We start from the raw sequence: 27883 nt of genomic DNA, 5'->3' as shown, positions 1-27883 counted from the left end.
AGTTTAACTAAATTAAATTACTTTATGACAGCAAGAGACAGGATGTCTATACTAGGGAGCTCTCTGTGCTGTCTTTAAGGAAAAATAATTATTAGGCTTGAGACGTGGAAGTGTTTTATGACTTCCAGCATCTGCCATAGAGCTGAGGTCTATATATTTTCACAGGTAGATGGAGTCAGATGACAAGTAATTACGTCATTCTGAAAGCTATTCCAGCAGTAATATTTGAGATATTAATTTGAGGAGTCTCTGAGAGAGACACAGCATTCTGTATTCTATCTTGGACCCGACAACATCAAGATCTACTCATCACATCTGCCTTGCTCTGTAAGTAAGTTAAGTAGGGTATAATAATTCTCTAAGATTTAGTCAGGAATATATTGAAGCACAGTTTAGCCATTTTTCTTCATTTATTTGAGACTGCCCTGCAATGTTGTGTTAAATATTTCCTGTGATTTTGAACTCTGATGTTACTGTAAATATATGTTTAGTACTGTCTTGTTCTTTTATTTATTATTAAATATATTTAAACCTTTCATTGTGGCTGATCTGTGTAGAAATTTTTAAGTTCTGAGAGTACTTGCATATTTATTTGGTGAAACTGTGTAGACCACTCCTAATAGTTTTGCTTTTGGTCAAACACCCTTTATATTAATAGTAACATTACACAGCAAGATTGGACACCCTTTGTTAAGGGCCTTAAAGTAACTGATAAGGAGCCCACTGATGGCAGTGACAACTACCTTATAGTCTGGATAAAAGGGGGCATAGCTAGTAAACCTGTGCCAGCCTTTCCCAGGTGTGTGTGTGTGTGTAACTCAAACCTCAAAGAGTGTGTTCATCAGCTACTTGAGGAGGGACATGAAGCACTGGTTGGACAAAGAGGATGCTGGAGATCTTGGCTTGGCCACCCAGCTGAGATCTCAACTCTATAGCGGTGCCAGTGGGGAGTCTTATTGGGGATATGGAGAAAGAGGGAGAAACCAGGCCCGGACTGATTGTGGTCTCTGTGTGCTTTTAAGGGAAATTGTACTTGATGCAGAAAGCTGCATCTGGAAATACTGCATGTGTACTTGTCATCCTCCCAATGTTGCCGGTGGTGAGGATTAAGGCTCTTCGATTGCTGGTCCAGTGGTGGGTCGTCACATGCCTGCTGGTGCAATCCTAAGGATAGTGATCTATTTTTTCCAAAGATGGTGGGTACAACAAACTGCAGTTTTATATGCTGTACTTCAGATGAATGGGTGGAAAATAAAGGTTTAGCCATCTGTTGTCATTGTACATAGCCACTTTGAAAAAAAAAGTGAAGGTCTAAAAAGAGGCACATCTACATTCAAGGTAGTTCATCAAATGATGATGAAGGACATAAGAAAAATAAAATCTAAAAGGTTTTACATAGTACCCTTGGGAAGGGCAGAACTATTAGAAACTTGCCATAGCAGCAGATCAGTAATGTGTATTTACTTGCTTTTAAACATGTAGTATGTATAAATAGGCTCAGTATTTTTTTCTTTTTTGAGTTGCATTGCTCCTATCATCTTCCATTACCTGTTGCAGTCAGATCACTGCCAACATATCATCTCTGTATACCCACTGTTGCTGGCTCAAAGTAATGCAGTTTGGGGTATACCCTTGAAATACACCACTATAACATGAAATCAGTAAAAGCAGCAAGTAGTTAAGGGTGTTGTCATTACACAGGGAGGAAGTTTTACCTCTGACTACACTTCCTGAACCATTTACAGGTATGCATTATTTGTCTCTTAAATGGTTCCATGACGCCAGACCAAACAAGACGTTAACAGATCATCACTGAAACAGAAAGCTGCTCCATGATCAGTGCAGCACCAAAATGGTTTTAAAGTGCACCTGCCTCTTTTGTATCTCTCCTAAAGCCCCACACCCCGTGTTTCCACAGATCACATGTGGCTACACCCCATCCACTGCACAGTACTGTCATGGTTCTTGCCCCTTGTTCCTAACAGTGTTCTCATGTTTTTGTTCAGACTGCCTACAACAGTTTAACAGTTCTACCAGCTTAAGGTAAGCCTACAGGTAGTACTGCCACATCATCAGAAACATGGCTAAATGAACAGTGAAATGCTCCAAATTAAGGAGTGTTTCTTTCAGTAAAAGGACTAAGGGGGAAAAAAATTGCTAGACTTTATTCCCTGAGATTGCAATTGTTCGATTGTATATTGTTTTAATCTGTGACATCCATGCTGTTTTATCCTGCCCACCCTCTTTCTCTGTCAGTCTCTCACACACACACATACACACTCAGTAACACAAACAAAGCAACAGACTCTGAATCAGGGAGTTCAGTGCAATGATACAACATGCTTTGCTGCTCACAGATTTTCTAAGCATAAACAAATTTCAAAACACACCCCATGGGCAAAATCCTGGACAAACTGATTATTTCATTTCAAGGTCCGAGTTTCCAGCTGTGTAACTATACTTGTGGTTGTAAAATCATTGTAATTTTAGTTGATTCCACATCTAATGTAGTGCACAACTGCACTGATTTCTTTTTGTTTTCCTGACCCTGCAAATCTATCAGCACAAAGTGGATGTCCTGAATCTAGTCTATCCCACCTGTCTCAGAATGTACTTTACAATGAAATTAGATCACTTCACCCTTTTTCATTCTGGAATGAATTCTAACAGTCCTTCTGGAGGTAACAAAATGAGTAAAGTTAACCATGGATACCACAAAAATGCAAGGCGACTCACTTTAGTTTAGTCTGCAACTTCCATAATGTCAAAGTTGTTGCTCCCCAAAAAGTTTTAAATACTTTACAGGAAGAAAGAAAGCCTGCTCTTTCTTTATCAGCATTAAGACAGGCATAAATGAAAGAACATGAAACTGTGACATCACAACAAACTGTAATACAGGAAAGGAAACTCATGTTAACATGTCTTTCCCTAAAGATGATTCAGAGACTAGGAAAACTGTTAGCAGAGCCTGTATGGTTTCAGATAAATAACAGAGGGTCTGCAGCACTATTAACCATGTCTTCACAACTACGGACTATATTCCCCAGGTGTCATGTCTTTAGCAACCAAACAAGCATTTACATAATCATTACTAACATTTCATCTGTGCTTAAAACAACAGGAAGTTTTGAATATTTGTAAGATTTCATAAAATGATTGAGCTAGTCAGAGTTTGGGCAAGCACAAAACAGAAGCTTTCTCCAGGGGATATACTGAAACTCTGCAGCATGATGATGAGGTACACATTGTACAGGTGATTCTCCAAATTGAGACCCAGAGCAGAGAGCGAGAGAGAACCACAGGGTACAGTGGAATGGTATTCCTTGGCTTGGCAGATTAGTGTATTCAGCATCTGACACACTGTGGAATGGCATTCCTTGGCTTGCAGATTAGTGTGTGCAGCATCTGACAAACTACGGAATGGCAATCCTTGGCCTTACAGATTAGTGTATGCAGCATCTCACATGTTGTAGAGTGGCATTCCTTGGCCTTGCAGATTAGTGCATGCAGCTTCTCACACACTGTGGAATGGCATTCCTTGGCCTTGCAGATTAGTGCATGCAGCATCTCACATGTTGTAGAGTGGCATTCCTTGGCCTTGCAGATTAGTGCATGCAGCATCTCACACATTGTGGAATGGCATTCCTTGGCCTTGCAGATTAGTGCATGCAGCATATCACGTTTTGGAATGGCATTCCTTTACCTTGCAGATCAGTGCGTGCAGCATCACATACACTGTGAAATGGCATTCCTTGACCTTGCAGATTACTGAATGCAGCATTTCACATGCAGTGGAATGCCATTCCCTGGTCTTGCAGATTAGTGTGTGCAGCATCTCACACATTGTGGAACAGCATTCCTTGGCCTTGCAGATTAGTGGATGCAGCATCTCACACATCGTGGAATGGCATTCCTTGGCCTTGCAAATTAGTGTATGCAGCATCTCACACATTGTGGAATGGCTTTCCTTGGCCTTGCAGATTAGTGCATGCAGCATATCACATGTTTTGGAATGGCATTCCTTTACCTTGCAGATCAGTGCTTGCAGCATCACATACACTGTGAAATGGCATTCCTTGACCTTGCAGATTACTGAGTGCAGCATTTCACATGCAGTGGAATGCCATTCCCTGGTCTTGCAGATTAGTGTGTGCAGCATCTCACACATTGTGGAACAGCATTCCTTGTCCTTGCAGATTAGTGGATGCAGCATCTCACACACTGTGGAATGGCATTCCTTGGCCTTGCAGATTAGTGCATGCAGCATCTCACACACTGTGGAATGGCATTCTTTGGCCTTGCAGATTAGTGCATGCAGCATCTCACACACTGTGGAATGGCATTCTTTGGCCTTGCAGATTAGTGCATGCAGCATCTCACACACTGTGGAATGGCATTCCTTGGCCTTGCAGATTAGTGCATGCAGCATCTCACACACTGTGGAATGACATTCTTTGGCCTTGCAGATTAGTGCATGCAGCATCTCACACATTGTGGAATGGCATTGCTTGGTTTTGCAGATTAATTCATGCAGCATCTCACACACTGTGGAATGGAATTCCTTGGCCTTGCTGATTAGTGCGTGCAACATCTCAGACTGCCCATTGCTCATGTCACAATGCTTCTAGCTGTCTGTATGTGTAAGGCTAGACTTTTTTTTACAGCTTTGGCAATAAGATTGTCAGTTCATGTATGGCTACCTGTGGGTGACACCTTGTGATAGATTTGTGTAACTATGACTGAATCACCACATTAAGTTCAATTCTGCTTTTTCCTTTACTATTCATATTTAACTCGGTTTTGGTTGGATGATATGAAATATCTACATGCTGTCTTGTCTGTAAGCATATGGAGTTTATATAGCTTTCCTAGCTCTCTTCATATCTCTTTTACTGGTATCTAAAGTGTTTTACACCTAAGCTGGTTATTTCCTTGTATGCGCGTGGTACTACAGATTGCGTCCCTATTTCAGAGCACTATTTCTTCTTTTTAAATAGTTGACAAACTACTGGTTCTCACCTTGAATCCTGCCTTTTGTTAGCTGCTTCACCAATGATTTGTGGTACTTCACTCCATATTTCAATGGCATTTTGCTACTTGAACTTATTGGAAATATTGCTTCAGCCAGGGAACCATCAACCCTTCATTCCAAACTGCCAGTACTAACTGTTTTTTTTTATTTCACATTTTGACTAGATAAAACCAAGTCAAAGTTTAGTAATCCATATTTTTGGCATTACATTCTTTGATAACACTGTTTTCATTACACCAGGACTGTGAATAATACAGAATCTCTTACACAGTTTTGCATTAGGCAGCATTCTTCCATAATCACCCAATTACTTCTGAAGCTTCAGAACAATTTTCTCATAAATAAAGCATGAGACCGTTTTTAAGCTGCATTGTCTGCCCTTGGAGTATTCAGATCTTTATCCTCAAACATGAATCCGATATGTACAAAAAGCATACTGTTCAATAACTATGAATTCTTACACTGTACCCACTGCCACCGACCTCTAAATTATTGATATATGATGTGGCAGTGAAGGTACATGGCAGGATGGATGAAGCAAAGGGAGTCAGACAGCTGGTTTCCAATCAGATGTCTACATGTCTATTTATCTAGATCATAAGAAAAAAGAGGAAACAAGAATCTTCTTTCCTATCAAAGCACATGATTTCAGGATAAGCTATGAAACGTTTAATTTCATTATTTTATTGAGTTATTCTAATGAGTATAGCCCAATTAAGACAGAAATAAGTTTAACATTAAAACCTATAAGATTAGCAATTCTGCTGCCAAATAATTCTCCTTTGCAGATTATGTGTGATATCCCAAACACAGCACAAGCAACTACTGCTGAAAGACAGTCTATGAGAGAGATATGTCCCCAAAACAAACCCTCTCTTCAATAGAATTATAATTCATGTCATGCAGAATGAAGCTGCCAGGACTTGCATGATTCAGCCTAGATTAATGCATAATGATGCAAAAGGCCTGGTATGAAATAAAGAATTGTTTGTACTAAAACACAGTATCATTCAAAAATGTTTGGGTAGTTAGTCAATGAATAAATGAACCCTCTCAGTGTAAATAGTACTGACTAAAGTTTAAACTGGGAAGCAAAATAATCTTGAAGCCATTACTATCATAAAAGCTATGTAAACTTACCTGTTATATAGTTATGTTAGACATAAATTACAGTGACTGCCCCTTCCATAGAGGGAGCTCACGTATGCTCAGGCAGCACTGTTTTATCACAGAAGCACACACTGAATATTTGAGACTTGTTAGAATTACTTACATGGCACACAATTTCATTTACAAGGACAGGGTGAAATTTTAACACTGGGCTGTTCAAAGCCATAGTCAGTATGCACTTTCACAAAAGAAAGGCACAACAAAAAGTTATGTAGGCCTGATCTGACTGCAGAACTAGGGTCACATCAATTTCTTAAGCACACTCTGCTTTCAAATGTTTCACTGTCCTCTTCTCTTTTCATCTCTCTGTCTCCAGAAAAACACACACACACACACACACACACACACACACACACACACACACACACACACACACGACAAAAGCAACATACTGTTTATGTTTCGGGATACACTTTTTCTACATCTTATTCTATAATACAAAATGGAATTGCTATTGGTGTATTATTTCTCACTTTGAAAGAAGTGGTCTGTAGCAGTACAACCTGTGACAGAACAAAATGCTAATATGCCCTCTAACTCTGAGATACAGCCACCCTCTAGACAACATGTCTGATGACATACTGTAGAGTTAACCTGAGTACTGCAATCTGTGATCAGCCATCTTTGATTACGCTATTAAGATGACTCATAAAATAAATGGGTTTATATTATATGGCTGAAAATGCATAACAACGAATCTCGTTTTGGCGACACAAACTGTGAAATACGAATACTGCGAAAGCCCAGGTCACCGATTTGTTTCCTAGAGAAAAAAAATTGGTAGAACAACAAGACACAACATGCCATTTTAAACATTTCAAAGTGGGGGGCTTCACCCCCACACCACCCAATGTGGAGAGCTTCACCCCCCACACCCCCTAACTAAATACACTCAGAGATCACACTACAGTGGGGTAAAGGGCAATGTTACGGTGACAGCCAAGTGATTTTTTTCCCCTAAGAACAAAATCGCTGACCTGGGCTTTCGCTGTGCTCGTATTTTGCTGTTTATGTGTCGCCGAAATGGCATTCACTGTTATTCCATTTTGGCAACATAATATAGACTCAAAACAAATGCATATGTTGGTCTTTAAAAAGTGAATATGCAACATAAAAAGTGTATATTGGCAGCAATTTACATGCATTCCATAAGGTCAATATCCTCTACTCTACCGTACTGCAAAGCTTAAAGCTGCCTGATTTTCACCCAAGAAGTTTTCCTTCTGATCTAAAGAAAAAGTGCATTTAAGATGGTCAGCTCACTGATATATGGACAGTTTCAGTTTAAAAACATAGATACAAGTGCCTACGAAATAGCTAGTACTTTTTCACAATCTTTTTTTCTCATGACACAGATACTGTTTATCAAATTCTGCTGTCTGGAAAAACAAAATCAAATCGAAGCAAAGATGAAAACATCACAAAGCCTACCTAAAGTAATTTTTCATTGAGGAAGATGGAAAGCCTAACTGATTGATTTACTTCTCTGAAAAATGGTTACTTAATGAAATTTCTCCTATGATTTATAAACTTTGCTACTTTAGTGGGAAATTCTAGTGCAGAGACTGTCTTCAGGCTGTTTTTTTATTTTACTTTATTCAGTCCCTAGAAGGAAGTAGAAAACAAGTGAAAGAACAACTATCCCACCAGAGAAGATTCAAATACACAGCATGAAGGTGTGTGGATAAACCTGTAACTAGAGAAGAAGAATAAGAAAACGCAGATGTATTTCAAGATTAAAAATCCAGGTTAAAATGTTTAATACTATTACTTATAACAGTCTATAAATTTTTGATCTTTGTGTAATCATAAAACTGCAGTGCAGTCTTGACAAAGATGAAGTCCCCAAAAGAGAAAATGAGTTAATAACGTTACCTCCATATGCCCCCAACTATAAAATATTGCATGGATGTCTAATTTTATTTAGTAGGTCAACTTTTCATTTTTACAAACATACTTAATACATGCTTAATTTTATTTGCATAAAAAATTTAAACTGATGCATTTTTGACTATAATAATGGCATAACAAATATTACGAAAAGAATGTCTGAAAAGTAAGGATGAACTCAGAGAAACAGATCTGGAAGATGAATTAATATTTGTCTAATCTGCTCTTGAAAAACATTTTTGAGGACAAAAAAAGTTTTTTTTGCACTGTTTTAGTATGGTATGTGTAATAACTGCTGTGCCACGCTTCTGAAAAGGCGGGTCTATCTATATGTGTTTCACTGCAGCAAGTATTGTTTCAAGTCATGTATTTGAAACTTGTAAACTTAAATCTTTTAAAAAGTTAGCTAGCCATTACCGCAGTGGATTAGACCTCTGCACTGTTAATAGGCTGCTCCTTCTAATAAAGCGTACAGGGATCAAGTCCCTCCAGCACCATTTCCTTACTGTGGTCTACCCTTGAAAAAGGGCACATGACCAGTGGGCTTAACAAAAGAAAGAAATTAACATAGTAATCTGTTATAAGTAATACTGTGGTGGAGACAGATGAAATTATAACTATAAAATCATGATGCATTCATTTTTTACAGAATTCATAAGTCTATTATTTTACATCCTTCTAATGTTCTTCAGATGAACTTTTCTCTGTTGCTATGATGGATGTATAATCTGTCACATACTTTTTTGGTCAGGGTTGAAGGAGGGATCCAGAAACGAAGCAAGGTTTTAAGCTGCCTAGTTAAGGGTAATGTAAATTACTGCGAGTCGTACAACCTGACGATTTATTAACTAAACAAAATTATTGAAAGTGCGTTACTGCCCCTTATGGAGCTACAGTAATGCCTATGGGCGGATTTTGTTCTACATAGCTATGAAAGGGTTAAACAGAAGTGCAGCATACTGTATTACTAACATCTTGCAAAACAATCTGTTTTTTTCAGTTTGTTAAATTGTATTATATTTAAACGTTTTGTATGCTTATTTCCCATGTGCTGTTACACACGTCTATGTGATCTGACAATCGTGCCAATGTAAATCCATCCCGATATCTAATCTTCAGAATCAAGTTAACAATGTAAAGTCTGCAGCTACCATCTTCAGAACTGCCTATCACAAACCGAGTTCAAAAATCTGTACCTGCTTAATGAGCAATATCACCAGACATAACATTATGGAATTTAAGTTTCATAAAAATGCTCCTGTGTAGTAATCCTGGCTTACTATAACGGATATCAAGATCTAACGGTGCTCCCCCATCAGTGGCACAATCACCATTGCTATGAACTTAACTAATCTTCTAAGTTCACATGACAGAAATATCAACTCTTATAACACTGCAATACTCGCCCTGCTCATGGGGTACCAATGCATAATACAGAAGCCCTTCCCAAAAACTCGGAACAGACAATATGGCAATCAACATAGCTTTTCATTATCTTGCGTTTTAAGTTTGACGTAAGTCCGTTCAGCTAGTTGGCAGCCATTCACACCCCCCCTCTCTCTCTATATATATATATATATATAAGTGTGAGTGTGTGTAAAAGGGGGCACAGGGGGAAAAGATTCAATTCAGTCAAAGCTTCAACTGATTTTTTGTATGGTCGTTTGGCATTGGAACAGATGGAGTGGAAACCTATATATATTTTTACAATCAGAGAAATGTGCTGTAGACTCCAATTTTCAGAATAAGCAATACTTATTTACAAGGGTTAACAAAAGATGATTCAGTCTTGAAAATGGAGGATAATGCAGGCAAAGGTCATCTGCAGATGGCCTAGAAGAAACAGGAACTGTAGTCTTTAACACAAACAGTGAAACTTTAAACCACAGGGATAGCTTTAACTTCACTCCTCCTTTCAAACTTGACTTTTCCAAACACACCCTTGGCATATCACCTTCTCAGTGAATGACGCAGGAAGACAGGAATCTGAATGTATGCAAAATCTGAAGGTAATGCTACTCAAAGCTAGAAGTCTAAACCACAAAATGCACTTTCTCAAGGCACTCCTAAAAATGGAAAACATCGATATCTGTGCAGTAAATGAGACCTGGTTCAAGGCTCCAGAGAGCACTCCTGCAATACCAGGTTACAACTCATACCACACTTTTCGGTCACCAAACCAGGACCGAAACACTAAAGGTGGAGGAGTGTCCATATTCACCAAGGATATTCATACCACCAGGCTAGTTGCCCAATACAATACGTCTGAAATTCTTCAGGTGCAACTAACACTATTTAAGACTGCAATTCAAATTGTAGCTTGCTACAGATGCCCCACCATGCCCCAAGATTCTCACTACACCTTTCTAAACATACTGGAAAATATTAAGATATAACCACACACCCTAATATTGGGAGATTTCAACTACCCTGTCATTAACTGGGAAAACTACTCATGTACCAACACCTTTGCCCAACGGTTCTTGGAATTCATAAATTCCAATGCCCTGGATCAACTACTCCATAGTCCCACCAGGGGCTCCAATATCCTAGAACTGGTCATTACCAACATAGGAAATCGATGCTTCACACCTATGGTCACCCTCTTGTTGGTCAGGTCTGACCATAAACTAATCACCATTGACATCTACACCCCCCACCCCCCAATAAGGAAACCTCTGTAAAAAACTTCTCCAAAGCCAACTTCATGCTACTCAAGTTAGAAGTGACAGAATTCATGACACCCATGCAGACAAGAACTGAAAGTTCGACTGCTGAATCCTACACTAAGACACTGTACGAACACATCCACTCATGCATGAATCGTGCCATCCCAAATAGAACCAAGATGCTCTCCTCCAAAAAAAAGGAAGCCAATCTGGTGGTCCCCCTGCCATAAACAAACATTACAACAAAAGGAAGAAACTGTTGCAGAAAAGAGGAAAATCCCAGGATGCAAAAAAACTCCCTTACCAGCCTCAGTAAGAAGCTGGGATCCCTCATAAAATCCTCCAAAGCTAGTTACGAAAATAAAATTGCCAAAGATTCCAAAGACAACCACAAGGCATTCTATAGCTATGTCAAGAATCTAAATGGCAATACTCAGATCTGCTCTGAGTTACGAGAGAATGGCATTAAATCTACTGATCCCAAGGATATTGCCAATATCATGGCAAATCGATTCAGTGACAACTTCACCCCCTCTCACCCCTTAAAGGGCCCATCTCAATACCGAAAGATTGCCAAATTCCGATAATAATGGCCACACAGGTAAAAAATGCATTCTCCAAAGTTAAGAATACAGCATCCAATTGACCAGATGACATCCGGAGCTGTGTACTACATGAACTACAAAATGAACTGGAGCCTCACCTAAGTGTCATGTTTAATCATAGCCTCACCTCAGGCTTCATGCCCACAGAGTGGCACACAGCTACAGTTATCCCACTCCACAAGGGGGGGATCTACCACCCCATCAGTCTGACGAGCCTGATCTGCAAGGCCATGGAACGTATTATTATTATTATGGAACTTATAAACAAAGACATTGGCAACCTTCAAAGATTGGACCCCACCCAGTTTGGGTTCGTGAAGGGCTGATCTTGTCTCCTGAACCTGACTGACTTCTTCGAATCAGTCTCCAGAGCTGTGGACAAGGGTAAGGTGGTCCACACAGCCTATCTGGACCTCGCCAAGGCCTTAGACACCATCCCCCACTCTGAAATCATAGATAAACTTACTAAGCTGGACATTAATCCCTATGTCACTTGATGGGTTGCCAACTGGCTTACTGACAGAACCCACACTGTAAAAGTAGCCGACTCCAAATCCAGCTCCAGACAAGTGACAAGTGTAGTACCTCAGGGTTCAGTCCTGGGATCACTCTTGTTTGGCATCTACTTCTCTGAAGTACAGGCCAACACTAAGGGACTCTGGCTAACAAAGTTCGCAGATGACTGCAAACTGGGAGCCATTACTGAATCCCCAAGTGATGTGGATATTCTACAAAAGGGCCTTACAGAAACAGATGCTTGGTGCCAGAGCCATGGGCTCAAGCTCAATGCAAAGAAATGTATAGTTACCCCCTTTGGGAAAAAACATGTACCCATGTATTACCACATAGGTGGCAGTACACTAAACACCGAAAGTGTGATAAAAGACTTAGGGACACAGGAGGACAGTGGTCTCAGCTTCGATAAGCACATCGCCACAACAGTCAAGAAATCATTCTATGTGGCACACCTAATCACTAAGGGCTTTTTGTCCAGAAAAAAGGAGGTCATTGTCCCACTGTACTCATCCCTCATTAGACCCATTATAGAATACAACGCCCCATTTGGTATGTACCTCTCCAGACATCTGCAACAAGTGGAAAGGCCACAGAAATACCCCACTAAAAGAATCACAGGCCTAAAGCAGATGCCCTATGCTGATCGTCTAAAAAAACTCCAGCTATACTATGTCGCATATTGTCTACTCAGATGCGATCTCTGCTTAACATACAAGGCCATGTCAAACTCAGAGCTGTTGGACATGCTACACTTAAAGAAATTCCAATCCCTCAGAACCACACGCTCCAGGGATCTAATTCTTGTCATCACAATGAACAAAACATGCTAGAGGAATAGGTTCCTGATCCAGAGACTCCCCAGACTCTGGAATAGACTGCCCAAACATGTCAAACACAGCGCCTCTTTGGCTCTCTTCAAAAGGAACCTTGACGATTGGATGGGAGATATGAAATTCACCAAGGGGATCACGTCGTCACTCTGCTAGACAGGGGTTCAGAAAGTAAATATTGTGGGAAGAAATACCCAGGGAATTGTTATGGCTAGGCTTGTATAAGCCTTAGGGCCAATAGCCTAGTACCAACCTATGAAACTATAAACCTATTTGCTTCTTTGTTTATTATATAGCCCAAACTGCAGATGTTTTTCATTGCAATGTACCTGTCTGCTCTGTTCTGGCCTCAGCACCATCACTATGTCAATGCATTCCATGGAAACAGTAACTAGTCGATCCAGCAATGAATGACACCTAAGTACTGAAAAAATAATCAATCCACAAAAGATCGGAAACCCCCCAAACCATACAATGCTTCTGCAGATGGGCAAGCCTGGCTGCACCCACATATCCCCTTGTTAATTACAATGTTTCTGCAGATGGACAAGCCTGGCTGCACCCACATATCCCCTTGTTAATTACAATGCTTCTGCAGATGGACAAGCCTGGCTGCACCCCATATCCCCTTATTAATTACAATGCTCCTGCAGATGGACAAGCCTGGCTACACCCCCATATCCCTTTGTTAATTATATATACTAAGTCTGAGAACACACTACAGTGAGGAAAGTGCATATTTCCCAATCCCCACTGCACCACAATCTTGCACTGACAAAGCTGATGCATTTCAATCAACTGATTTTCAATCAGCTGTACCATATCTGTCACTTGCTGATGAACAGACTCATTGACCAAGGTTCTGCTCCCATATATTTATATCTATATCTATATAATATGCATCGAGTTCCTATTAAATAAACAAAAACTCAATGTCGAATGGCCAAATATCCGAAAAGACCGTTCCTCGAGATCGCTATTGTAAGATCACGGTACGGTGAAGACTGGAAAATTTGCCCTTTCCTCACTGTAGTGTGAACTCGGAGTTGGTATATATAATTAGCAGGGGTGTGGGGGGCACAGACCCCCACAATATTCATTTTGAGGAACGGCCTTTTCAGACATTTGGCCGTTCGACATTTAGAGTTTTCATTTATTTAATAGGGACCCTTTGCATACATATCTACATAATCTTTTTGAAGAAAGTGAATGATTTTGAAATTGCTGTGCAGTTTATCTGACTTTATAGTTATTTCTATCACTGATATTTACTTTTAGTATCAAGATTCCCCCCCCCATCTATTCTTAGTGCTTTAGTGGTATGTTTCGGGCATAGACTTTCAAACAGAACCAAATCAGACACTGCCTTATAGACCAGGCAGAGGGCGTCTCCAGACAGCATAAAAGGAACAGAATATAACAATAAAGAGAATAGACTCAATTCCAAAAGACTTACTCTCAGTGTAAGCAACTTACTCCAGTGTATAACACCAGATTAAGTTGCTAACGCAGACTCCGAGTGTTTTGGAATCTGGCCACCAATGTAAGCCTGTTTATAGACAAGCCTTACACCAAAGTAAGTCACGTACACTGAGAGCAAGTCTTTTGGAACTGGGGTGGCTTACACCGGATTTATACTGGAGATTTCTATAGGTTGCCTCTGGCATTGCACTGTGGACTGTTTTCACATGGATGTTTCTTTATCTTCTAGAATCCCCCTTACCCTGCTCTAAGCTAATGACATTTTTTATCAACATCTGCCCCATGAACCATCCCTCAGGTAGAAAAAATTAATTTGTCAGTTTACGACTATAAAGCTACACCTGTGGAAGTGCAAATTTCACAGCAAAGTAGTGTGAAAGTCTACGGTGGAAGTGCAAATTTCACAGCAAAGTCACAGCGTGAAAGTCTATGGTGGAAGTGCAAATTTCACAACAAAGTCACATTGTGGAAGTCTAAGATGGAACTGCCAATTTCACTGTAAAGTCACAGTGTGGAGGTCTAAGGGGAAATCCATTTCCAACCCCTTCTAAGGTGTGACACATTACTGAGTGGAAGGTGCTCTGCCCTTGGTCTCTCTGTGGATGTCATTTCTTTACCATAAACCTCCTCCACAGAACAGTGGTTCATCATGACGCACCAGGACAGGTTGTCTCTCAGAGCTAATTAATGGTTCAACACAAAAGTATCTTCAATAACTGAACTTAGCCAATAAGACCATTTCCTGTAATCTTATGTATTCGGAGAACAGGGACATAACCCCTAATCTTGTTAAAGAGTTCAGTAAACTAACAAAGTAATTTTCCAGTGTTTTCTAATCTTACCTTTGTACCATGGCATGTGGTGTAAAAACTGATTAACAGCACCTTTACCCATTTGGGGGCATTTCTGTGTTGTATTTCAGCATGAAAAACACTTTTAAAAATGTGATTTTCATACACTGTTGTCACTGAGGAAAAACAGTAAACTTTAACCTTAGCGATGTCAGTGTAGGAAAAATACGTGTTGCATCCATGCGATGGATACAACATGTTAGTCCATGGTAACATCACAGTAGTAAATACTAATGGTTTACAAAGCTTTTTATTAACAAAAAAAACCCCAGCACAAATACGGAAATATAGACAACTGGAAAAATGAACTGTAGCACTTGACTCATCAAAAGCTGCAATGTATACTGTAACTTCTGAAAATCACTTTAATAATTTAGTTCATCTCTTGCAATTTCTTCCAAATGTGGACAATAGGGAAGAGTGGCTTATCTCACTGTCTTAATGCTGATGGACAACATTTTTATTTGGTTAGAGTGGTGACACTTTGCAAACACAATCTCCTTTGCAAAGGCAGAGTAGGCAAAAAGATAAAAATGTGGGGGTTGGTCAGCTGTTTAAATAAAGCCATCACTTACTGTCAACACTAGTATGGAAACCTTAGACAAGGCCAGTAAATGATTGACCTACCTAAGGTATTGCATTTGTTTAGCTGCACCTTATTTCTCATATAGTCATCCCTCTCCACTCTTGACAACAACCATCACTTTCAGTTTTAGTTTGATGAGATATAGTTAGCTCAAATGCAAACATTTAGCAATTAGCACTGCCAAGACTGAATTCATGCAGTCTGCAATGGAGCAAAGGCTAAGGAATGTATTTTTGGGTGAACATTGAGAAGGTACCCAAATGCCTCCAATGATATGATTGACCCATACATGGGTGTTTGATCCCACCCTCTCTCCCATCCCTGACACTCTGACTATCCCAATGACATGACAGAACCATACATGGGTATTTGATCCCACGCTCTCTTATCCCTTGACACAGGGACTGTCCCGGTGACACGACTGACCTGTACACGGGTATTTAATCCCACCCTCTCCCATCCCTGACACAGGGACTATCCCGGTGACACGATTGACCTGTACACAGATATTTAATCCCACCCTCTCCCATCCCTGACACAGGGACTGTCCCGGTGACATGATTGACCTGTACACGGGTATTTAATCCCACCCTCTCCCATCCCTGACACATTGACTGTCCCGGTGACATGATTGACCTGTACATGGGTATTTAATCCCACCCTCTCCCATCCCTGACACAGGGACTGTCCCGGTGACATGATTGACCTATACATGGGTATTTAGTCCCACCCTCTCCCATCCCTGTCACATTGACTGTCCTGGCGACATGACTGACCTGTACACGGGTATTTAATCCCACCCTCTCCCATCCCTGACACAGAGACTGTCCCGGTGACATGATTGACCTGTACACGGGTATTTAGTCCCACCCTCTCCCATCCCTGACACAGGGACTATCTCTGCAATAAAAATAGGAAACAAGTCATAACTTTCTACAGAATCAGTTCAGTTTTCAAATTAGCTTTTGGCAATGGTATCTCCATCTCAGATCTGCAATTGTAGGGTTCTGTTGGTCACAACAGGATTCTGCACTAACAGCACTCCACTCTACACCAGGATGTGGAGTTTAGTGTATTTTTGACTCGGATATGATTGCCACTATATGATTTTCAGCAAAAGGAACTTGCTGTCCATTAGTGAATGAATGGTGCTTCAAATGTTCATTTTCAAGGTACTCCTAAGGAATCAAGGGTTCTCGCCTGGGTATAAACACATCAGTACAGGCCCCACTAGTAACTTCTTTTCCTCAGTGTTGTCATCTCACTTCTTATCTGCACCCCCAGCCCATATTTATTTTATTTATTTATTTAATTTATTTAAGATTTCTTGACTGGGAAAGTCCAACTAGAACAGAGCCTATTTTCAGCAGAGACATGCCCCAGATGCATGTCTCTGGAATGTGGGAGGAAACCGGAGCACCTGGAGGAAATCCATATAAATGCAGGGAGGACATGCAGACTCCACACAGAAGATACCCCAGCCGAGAAATGAACCAGAAAACCTCTTGCTGTGAGGCGACAACGTTAACTGTTGCACCACTGCTAGCTAATATTGTAAAGCACAACCTATGAAACGAAGTATCAGTTAGTGTAATAAACAACTCTGGCCTTCACTTCCAATATGTAACAGCATGCAGGTTACATGTACATGTTCTATCTGCAGCAACTCACACATCACCTCCCTCTTTATGTTTTTATGTTTAAATTGCAAACAAAAGATTTTTTTTATTTATTTTATTTGCAGTTGGTTTACCAGGATAGTCCATTGGGCCAAAATGAACCCGTTTTCAATGGAGTCCTGGGGAGAAAAGCTCCAAACAATCTAGGTTACAGTAGGTTATGGATGATAATTATACAAATGTAAAAGATTGAAGCAAACAATTACAAACAGTACAGTAAACATTACAAATAATACAAACTAGTGATAAAAGTTACAGATGAGACAGATTAAAAAAGGAATACTGCAAAGTAAATAATGCGAGGGCATTACATATTAGGAATCATACACTTAAGAAGTGCAGCACAGTGCATTCTTGCAGATACCATAATAATTATAAGAATGTATGAGTTAGGAGAAATGATAAAGGAAAATTGCTGGTGTAAACAGGGGAAAGAAATTGCCAGCATTACTTATGTGGGGTGGGAGCCCAATGTCCTTTAACTCTTGACTGGGGGTAGCATCATACAAAGTATGTTATATGCACCTAGTAGGTAAGTTTTATGTATTTATTATTTGTTTACTGGGAAAGCACAACTTGGAACAAAGCCAATTTTCAGTGGAGGCCCGGGGAGAAATTCTCCAGACACTTGTCTTTGTAATGTGGAAGAAAACTGGAGTACCCAGAGAAAACCCACACAAATGCATGGAGAACATGCAGTCTCTGCACAGAAGGCACTCTAACAGAGAATTGAACTGTAGAACCTCTTGCTGTGAGGTGACAATGCTACTGCTGCACCACTGCACTATCTAGTCTCTCAGTTTTATACAACATGTAAACATTAATGAAAAAATTAATAAGTACATCATAAATAAATTCCCAAAGCTTAATATCCCTAAACAGCAAATCATTAACTGATTGTATTTCACTTTCTGCTTCATTGTTCAGGGAATCATAATGCAGCTTCACTACTTGTCAAATGTCTATTTAAAACTTCAAAGTTTCTGAACACTTACAACACATTAATATTTAAAGACAGTGAAATGTGTTTATTTGTTGTTGATACAATCTACAGAGCTAACTAGTGCAGTCCAGATGAATATGTTTTGTACTGTATAGCTGCAGCGGAAACCACAGTTTTCCAAAGTACTGTGTTGCAGGAAATGTTCCAACATTTCAATGGTAGAAAAACAAAACTGTTCCAAAACTTTGTAAGAAGATTACTCTGCCCACCATCCATATCAGTCATATATTGACTGATACACACCCTTAGCTGGTCACTTTCAACATTTTGTAACACAGTGTCTGAAATGTTAGTGATAGTTACTTTTTCTATTTCTGGCAGTATTTATTCAAATTGGCAGAGAATTGTTTCTTCCATTTAGCTTCAGAAACCATGCAGGTACCCCTTTAGCCTGTACACACCATGGGTAACAACTGGTTTGAGACTAACGTTTGTTAACACTAAACAATGCAACTGTTATCTAGTTTAAAGTCCAGATGTAGCCTGGTACGATATCAGCAATACTTATAAAGGCATCATAAATATTACAGTTGAACTACATAAACAAATAATAATACAACACAATGTAACAAACTGTAAGCAGATGGCAATCATAAATACAACAAACAACATCTAGGGCAATGTATATACTGCAGATGTAGTGGATGCAACCTGCTATTTACAAGGCAATCATTGCAGGTGGCTGACAAACAAATCTCCAGACATACACATGACCTTTTATTTGTTTATTAATTTATTTGACATTTGTTTACTGGGAAAGTCTGACTGGGTCATAATGTACCCATTTTCAGTGGAGGCCCGGGGGGGGGGGGGGTTGTAGATACATATATAATACATTGGTTTGAACAGAATGCAAAAGATTCAACAGACAGTCTAAGATCCCAAATTACATGTTCGATATGATATCTTAGGAGAAACATGATTTTCATCACATGGAAAAAAAAATAACAGCAGGTCTGCAATTCTATTAGTCTTGTTGAAAACTCACTTTTAAAAAGCTATAGCATACATATTTCTAAAGAAAATGTCCAGAATATGAGTACAATTAAAGCATAAGACAATATCCTATTTAAATATAAATACAATAAAAGTATACTCTGCTTGTATTCCATTGTTTTCCTGGTTCAGTTTAGAGTACATAAATTACAGATTTTTTAACTGCAACTAAAATACATACAGTAGCCAGGTAACGGAAAAGGATTCTACATAGTATAACTAACTTACAAAGACATCCTTAAATCTGTCCTAACAAATCTACATAGACATTAATTATACAACCAACTGGTACAGACATTAATAACCTCTCTATGACCTACATGTAGACATTAGTGACAAAGCACAGAATTTGTACATGTATAGAATTTGCACTCAAGCAAAGTTACATGACCTGAGATATGAATTTGTTATAAACCCAGAGAAGTCACAAACTAATCTGATAAGTATCTTTGGGTTCTAGCAGAAAGCTAATGTATCCCTGTACTTTAAAAATGCCACAGAAATCCTTTGAAAGAAGCGCCTGCCGTTATGTTTATACCTTGCACTAGGCTGATCTGTAAAGACTATACTCTCAGGAAAGCATTACAATTTATTTCAGGAACTGCTGGAAAAATTCAGGCAACTACAGATAAAGTGCTCTTCTGTCACTACAGCATATAGTACCACTCCTGAAATATTCTCTTAACTCAATTTGTATATCTGACTAAAAACTCTACACAGCACAGAAGCTAAGTTTTCCTTCCCAATCACAAGGAGAACATCTGATTATGAGCTCAAAGACACACAAAGTACTTTACCCAGGTCAAAAAAATTCCTGATGAACCACATTTCCAGTGTACCCAGAGCCATAAACATTTTACCACAGCGTGTCATTCACAGAGAACCAAACTCCTATGTACTGTCACTCACTCACACACACTGTCTTTCATATAACACATAAACTAGTGCTTCTTTACCTTGCACAAAAGTGAGATACTTCATCATTTCATATAGTAACGATTTTTTCAGCTTTTTTAAACTCTCGCCAAATAGCCATTCATGTAACAGTGCCCCTATACACTCCAGATTTCACTAAATTTTCCAAATGCTCAGGTCATTACTATAACTGCTTCTCCCTCCAAAAGCACTTTTAAATAAAAGTAAAAGTCAGATAGGCTACTGCAAAAGACTGTTGCAATCACATAGCTCAATAAGAAAAGGAAATCAGGTTTACACAAAAGGAGATGGATTTTTTTTCCTAGCAAGTAGTACAGTGGCTATTGTATTTTAAGCAGAGAATATATAGTAAGTAACCACAACAACCTAAAAGCAAGCTGTACATTCTACAGAGAAAACGAATCACAGCCATAGACAGCTGAGGCAGGTAGAAAAACACTCCAATCATATACAATTTTACTGCAGCAAGAAAGAAAAGCTAATAGAAACACGATCACATAAAATATTAAAATATTTGGCATAAGCTGTACAATGAAATATGGCATATTTTCATATCAGACTTGAGATCTTCTGAATCTGTCGCTGATAATTTTAAGAACTTTAATAAAAGATCATGGTGTTTAATAAACAATCTGTATGAAAAGCGGTATGCGTGCCACATAAAATCAATAAAAATATACAGTATGTCTTTAAGCAGTTTCACTTTGAAATTCATAAACAACACTCCTGTGACCCTCACACTTAGATCCTAAGCTAACTCAGTCTCATAAGACAAATAAAACTTTACAAATTGATCTGAATATTTGCAACTAACCATAAGCACTTCCTTAAGTACCACCTGCCATCTTATTAAACTGCATTCAAATATGTTACATAGAATCTGGCTTGTGCAGACTACTGCTATTATTAATTTAAATAGGTAAGCTTTTAGACTATTCTAATCACTTGCTACTTCTTGTAAAGTCATGGGTGAAAATGGACCAGTACACTAGTCTGTGCACATAAAAATAAATAAATAGACAACTGCAGTAAAATAAAACATGACTACTATATAACATGATATGGGACAATAAGCACTATACGATGCTGTTTTATATATATATATATATATATATATATATATATATATACATATACATATATAGCTCCTATCATATGAAAAGTCTTGTAAGTCTGCTCCTGAGAGCCTTCACAAAGATATAGTACCAAAGAACCTGACATTTCATTATCTGTTCAATTAAATATATATTTGTGTGTGTGTGTGTGTGTGTGTGTGTGTGTATATATATATATATATATATATATATACATATATATATATATATATATATATATATATATATATATATATATATACATACACACATATATATATATATATATACACACACACACACATATATATATATATATATATAAAACATATACACCCTTTTATACATACACACACACACACCTATATATATATATATATATATATATATATATATATATATACACACACACACACACACTCTCACATATATATATATATATATATATATATATATATATATATATATATATATATATATATATATATATATATATATATAGATATATATACACACACACCATACTTCTCAACCTCTAAACACAAGAGTTCTAGACAACACTAAACATAATGGGAGGCCAAAGGCGAAAAATCAGGGAAATATTTTAAATATTGCAGTTATAAACTTAAAAATACTTGTTAGAGTAACATGTTCTGCATCTGCATACATTTTCTGAAGGATGTGAAGTCTAAAGCACAATCATCTGTTATTTGGTGAGTTCAGTCCTCAGTGATTTACCAGAAAACTACAAAATTTATAAGGAACATGTTAAAAAAAAATCTGGACATTCTGCAAAATTCTAGACAGTTGAGAAGTATGACAGACATATACGTATAACACACACACACACACACACACACACACACACACACACACACACACACACACACAAACACGTATTCCAAATCTAAAAGAAAATATATATATTTATTTACATACATATAACTCTTTTAGCACATTCTTGCATGGTCCCATTTCTGACATACAGACTTCTTTATGATCAACCTTCCCTTGTACGTCCCACCTTTTGAAAAAGCTACTCCAGTATATACGTATCCAATCTGCTGCTGTGCAGAATTTTTGCACAGCTTCACACTCTGTCAGCAGTCTGAACAGCTATCATCACACCTTCTACCTTCACTGTGAGCTTCTCAAGCAATATAGTCGCCAGGCAGTAACATGTACCAGTTCCTCCTTCACAGCGCAGTGCTCTGACAAGGGCCGATCTGCCTTATGCACTCACTGACTATTTAGTTCTGAGCCAAAGTCCAGTGCTAGTTGTAGAGCCAGACCTGTTTCTGTCTGCTCATGACACATTACATCTGTTGATCATTCCTGCAGTAATTCAGTGCGAAAAGCATTCCACCACAAAGGCTTTATAAGTGGCACACAAACAGCAGTGTGGAGCCTTTTCTCAGCTCTGCTGAGGTACAATGGCAGGCAGCACGTCAGTAAACCACTTCCCAGCAGCTTTAAATTGCAAAAATGTGATCAAAAGTGAAGAAAGAGGCTGCAGTCCTTTCTGTTGGCAGACTGGCTAATTGCAGAGACCTAACATTATCTGATGTAACATCAAAGCATTTGTTTTCACATACACCACAGTAAGCCTCCCATGAATATGAACATATGCTGCCAGATTCATAGACTACTAAGAAAAAAAATTACTAAACCATTTCACTGTCTTGATTTTTGAGAAAAGTATGTTAAGAAAGACTTTCCCACTACAAAATGCTGCTGCATTGTATACATCACCGTCTTAGTTTTGTTCTCAAATGAAATAAAAAAAAAATAATAATTCACTTCATTGGACATTTTAGAAGACGGAACATTGGATTAACAAATCATGCACATGGCAGTGAGTACTAGACAGAAATGTTGTTTTTAACTTGGTGGATATGTGATTGTGCTGAAATGTAAAGAAAACAGAATGATATGGCTGAACATTTTGCTTACTGTGCACACACTACAATGTGTTGTTGTACACAATACAGAGCTAAGTAATCAGTTATAAAATGAAGGTTCTGAAAACGATGGTGCTTTCATGGTTTTAGACATATATGTGTAAAGATGTACAAATACAAAGTATAAAATACATAACTGTTTGTGTACAGACTGTTGCATGTCCAGCCTTTCAATTATATTTAACTCATCTATTTGTATTCAGTCTGATATGTTAACAGTTTTATTTCAGCATTGTAGCTTATAATTTGTACAAGAGATGTATTATTGTCATGAATACTATACACATTTACTCAGTGTATACAGTTCTTTAATTTACAGCTATAATTATACACTGGTATGTTTTGCATTATTATACACCTATGGGTATAGATAGTATAAGTGAGAGCCTTGTATATAGTACAATGCCTGTCTGTCTGCAGGCAATACAAACATATGCCTATATGTTACATTACATACACTGTTTGCATTGAACAAAGAATGGGTAATTAACTTTCGTCTGCTCATACGTATCACTGTATAGTACCACTCAAAGAATCACATGCAGAACTAACATTTAGTACCTTACAATTCACATAGCACTTTGTTAGCACACAGTATAAGAGAAAACTAAGTCCGCACTTTTGGTTAGAATATTGCAAACACTCAGAGTACACATGCAATGCTGAATATGAGTAAGCATGTCATTAATACACAGGACTATATCTACATATATAAAACTGAAGCAGTCTGCATGCAGCTCTGTGTGTATGATCTGCAGCACAAGTGCAACTGTGCAGGAAATACTACATCGTTGTAACTGCATGTTTCTGTTCAGTTTATCTATATTTCTGCATATATAAACAATAATAATAACAAATGGGCTTGGTCATTTTGCATCATCGTGGAATATTTGCTTAGCTACATGACTGCATATGTAGCACAGAAAATGTCATGGTTGTCCAGAGTACTGTGTACACACAAATGTCATCATCAAGCTGAACTGAACAGTAGAGAGAAACACACACACACACACTTTACTTCTAGAGTCAAAATGTACAGCATATCAGTGCTACAATATAATCATATACTGCAATATACCATTTTATACATATCATGACTGTACATGGTACTTGAAAAAGTAAATGCAAAAAAATGAAAATTATACCTATGACTTTTATATATAAAAGTGTTAGCGTGCAACATTGACTAGATTGATTGCCTGTGTAAATATATCAGATTATAAGTACTCATCTTTGTCTGCATATTTGACTTTTCTTAGTTTTACAGGAGAATCTTTTCTCAGGGTTTAACTATGCTGCACATCTCTATACTGTTTAAGAAAATAGTTGTTGGTTAAAAAAAATATGGAAAGCAGTGAACATACCTTTCAAGGCAGAAAAAATACGTCAGTTTGAGAAGACATTTTCTATGGTATTTGGCAACACATGTCCAATGAATTCCCATTTGTTTAGGAAACTGATACACTTACACCAAAATATACACATTGTTAAATATTCATCTTTACAATCTAAAAGCTGGTTTACCACTCAGTGTAAGTGCGCAAGCCTTTCAAAGTATACCAATTTACAAATATCATTATCAGACACCTACGCATATGTATTTATTCTTGCTCTCTCTTTCTTGGGGCCAGACAGAAATGCAAAAATTAGTGAGTACTTCATAGCATTCAATAGCATCTGCAGTTGGTACTTCTGTGTGTGTGTGTGTGTGTGTGTGTGTGTGTACATGCACGTATGTGTGTGTGTACATGTATATGTGTGTGTACATGTATATGTGTGTGTGTGTGTGTACATGTATATGTGTGTGTGTGTGTGCATGTATATGTGTGTTATATGTGTGTGTGTGAGCACTGGATGTCTGAAACATTTAAGTTAACTCTTCTGCTTCACTACAATCAAACTTAAGAGTCCTTTTTTGTCATGGAACTAACTAGTTGTGCATGTACAAAGCTCTCTCAAAAATAAGTCTGTCATTTAAGTAACTGGGTCCAACTGCAGAATTATAGAGTTGTGTGTGATAATAAAAGTCCCTCATTTGTACTTGTGCAAAAAATTTAATTTATGCATGACCTACCAAGACTCTGCTTAGTTCTTTGGGGTCCTATCTATGTACAAAACCAACACATCAAGTGACTATAATGATCTAAATGCCTACAGGTTCTTGTACTTTCAGATTTATAGGTAATGCCCCAAACAACACATCCACACACTTTGATGAAACACCAGTACTTTCTGTTTAGAAATTACTGTGAACTACATTAGCGTTATCCTGCTGCCTATAACATCAACCCCCCCCCCCCAACTACCTGTTTAAAAGAACTTTGTGTTCCCATGGCTCAGAAGTCCTGCTGATAGACAACTTCCTTTATATTTAAATGTCAGCATTCATATAGTCACCATGGCTTCCTTTGGTCAGTAGTAGCTGGGATACCTACATATAAATAAAGCCCCAACTACCTACCCACATAAAAAAAAATATAATATTTATAAGGTTATTTCTGGCAAGGACTTCTCCTTGGAGGTAAGGCGTGGAAGAAAACTAGGTGTTCAGGCTCCTGGGGTTCATTTAGGAGATATGGGGGAACACATGCCCATCTGCCTAACATCAGTTATTGAGGAATTAAATTCAGTTCAGAGCAAGGGGCACTGTTTTGAAATACAAACCCCAAACACACACATATGCAGAATATATTGCTGCTTGCCTTCCCTTTCCAAGAATACATAGGGTACTGTAGCTGAGGAAACTGAATGCCATTTTTAAGGTACCTGGTACCTTGTGTTACCTTTAAGTGGCAGTAGGACTACATATATAACAAGCACACAATATTACAAAGATTTTCTTATTGATCATTTCTGGTAACTGAACGATGCAGTTAAGGAAATCTTGCTAGAATATGTTGCCCAAGAATACTGTTCCTGCGGCTTCTGCTCGCCAGTACCAATTCTAACACAATGGGGCTGGCACCTCCAGCACTTTCTTCCCCCCCTTTTTTTTGTATTGGAAAAAGTACATGATGTGCTATCTCATCCAAAAGGGATCGCAACGAAGAACCAACCTGCTCTGCAGGCATCATCGTGAGTGCAAGGGCTTTCTTTACTTGGCAGGCAGCTCCTTAATAACACATTACCAACTCTAGTAACAGCGCGAATATAATCAATACTGCACAAGAAATCATCGCTTCTGCTTAGGTTTACAAATGTCTAAAGGAACTGAGCTTTGAAGCCTTACCTTGTAAATAGATAGTCCAGAAATCATCGGGCTCACTGGAGAACGACAGTCTGATCCTCTGCGCACAGCCTTGCCTCCCCCTGCTGTGAGGATCTGCTCTATGTCTTTTCTTAAGAACTAGCCCTCTTGACACCTGTCCCTGCCCTGCATTTCAGTCCAGGCTAACATCCTCAAAAATGGACAACTGCACGGAGGACAACCCCCGGCCTTCCACTAAACAACGTGTGGATTCCAAATGCAAAACCCAAACAGCTGTAGCCTGCAAAGAATAAGCACCTTGTCTTTAGCCATGCATGCTGCCGACTGCAAGACCCGATCCTGAAGCCACGGACAACTGTCTCTAAGGAAGGTTATTTTCTTTCTTTGTGTTGGGGGAAGGGCGTATAATGAAGCTGTTTTATATTAGTTGCATCCAGACCGTAAATCGGTGTCTGTGTTCTTTTTCTGTCTCCCCTTTTCTGCCTAGGCACATCTGTAGAGTAGATCTCTGCCTTTCTGTAGCGTTATCAGGAGAACGCACATTGCTCTCTCATCTCCCTCAGTACAACTTCAAATTCAGCTGCCAGGCTGCAAACAAAGCCAGACCTGGATTAGCCATCAAGTAAGGATCTGGGATTTAATGCAAACCACCTTCCTCCAATTAAATATCAATCTTACATTCCTATATTCCACTTCAGATTCCTTTGTTCCAGTGTGTGTGTGATGAAGCGGGCTATAGGAGTAAAAAAATTCTAGCACTTGCTGGACACTAGTGTTTGGAAGACGGTCCTTGTATTCTAGTCTCTACTCATAATTCAACTCCCGACATTGCCCTGTGTTTAACTGCTACAAATCAGTTTTAGATGGAAAGTTCAAATCTAAAATTGATTTATGTCTGGAAAGTAAAGTTCAAATAGCTACCTACATAATGCACATTCTGGAGTTCACGACTTAGGTAGGCATCTTCAAATACTTGCACCTGCTAAAAGAATATGACCACTGAGGAATAAATGCCAAAAAAAAAAAAAAAAAACGAGAGATGTTTATTTTATTTATTTAAATTTGATTACTGGGGTAGGAAACTGATCAAGCAGTGACAAATTACAGGCTCATCCGGGGTTATGTAATAATGTAACAAAAACAATGTACAGTGTACAAATAATGGTTTACAGTTATGTGTAGGCGTAGACAGTCTGACAAAATATATACATAGAACACCCAACAAGCCAAATATATTTACAGTTACATAACTGAAATACAAAAGGGGCTAAAGTGTTGACGTAGGAGAAAAAAGTGGTGGAAAGATGGGTAGTAGTTGCAAGGTTAGGAAAGTTAATAGAAAAGGATAAAATTATAGCTAAAGTGTCAAAATGAG

The 27883-nt window shown here is 38.5% G+C and overlaps 1 protein-coding gene across 2 annotated transcripts in view; it reads right to left on the bottom strand.

The window, feature by feature from the left end:
- Positions 1-27313, bottom strand: part of SEMA6B (semaphorin 6B) — a 1264941-nt gene extending 1237628 nt beyond the window's left edge. Inside the window, exon 1 of one of the 2 annotated variants that reach the window (XM_044053908.1) lies at positions 26530-27313. The gene's annotated coding sequence lies outside the window, so the exon portion shown is untranslated. Of the gene's footprint in view, positions 1-22363; positions 22725-26529 lie in introns of those variants that run through there. The other variant, XM_044053909.1, reaches the window with a different exon arrangement.
- Between the last annotated feature and the right edge of the window lie 570 nt (positions 27314-27883).

This window comes from Protopterus annectens, chromosome 13.part0 (genome assembly GCF_019279795.1).
Source record: "Protopterus annectens isolate FY-2018-M chromosome 13.part0, PAN1.0, whole genome shotgun sequence".
NCBI lineage: Eukaryota > Metazoa > Chordata > Ceratodontiformes > Protopteridae > Protopterus > Protopterus annectens.
This window is presented reverse-complemented; position numbering and strand designations above follow the sequence as displayed.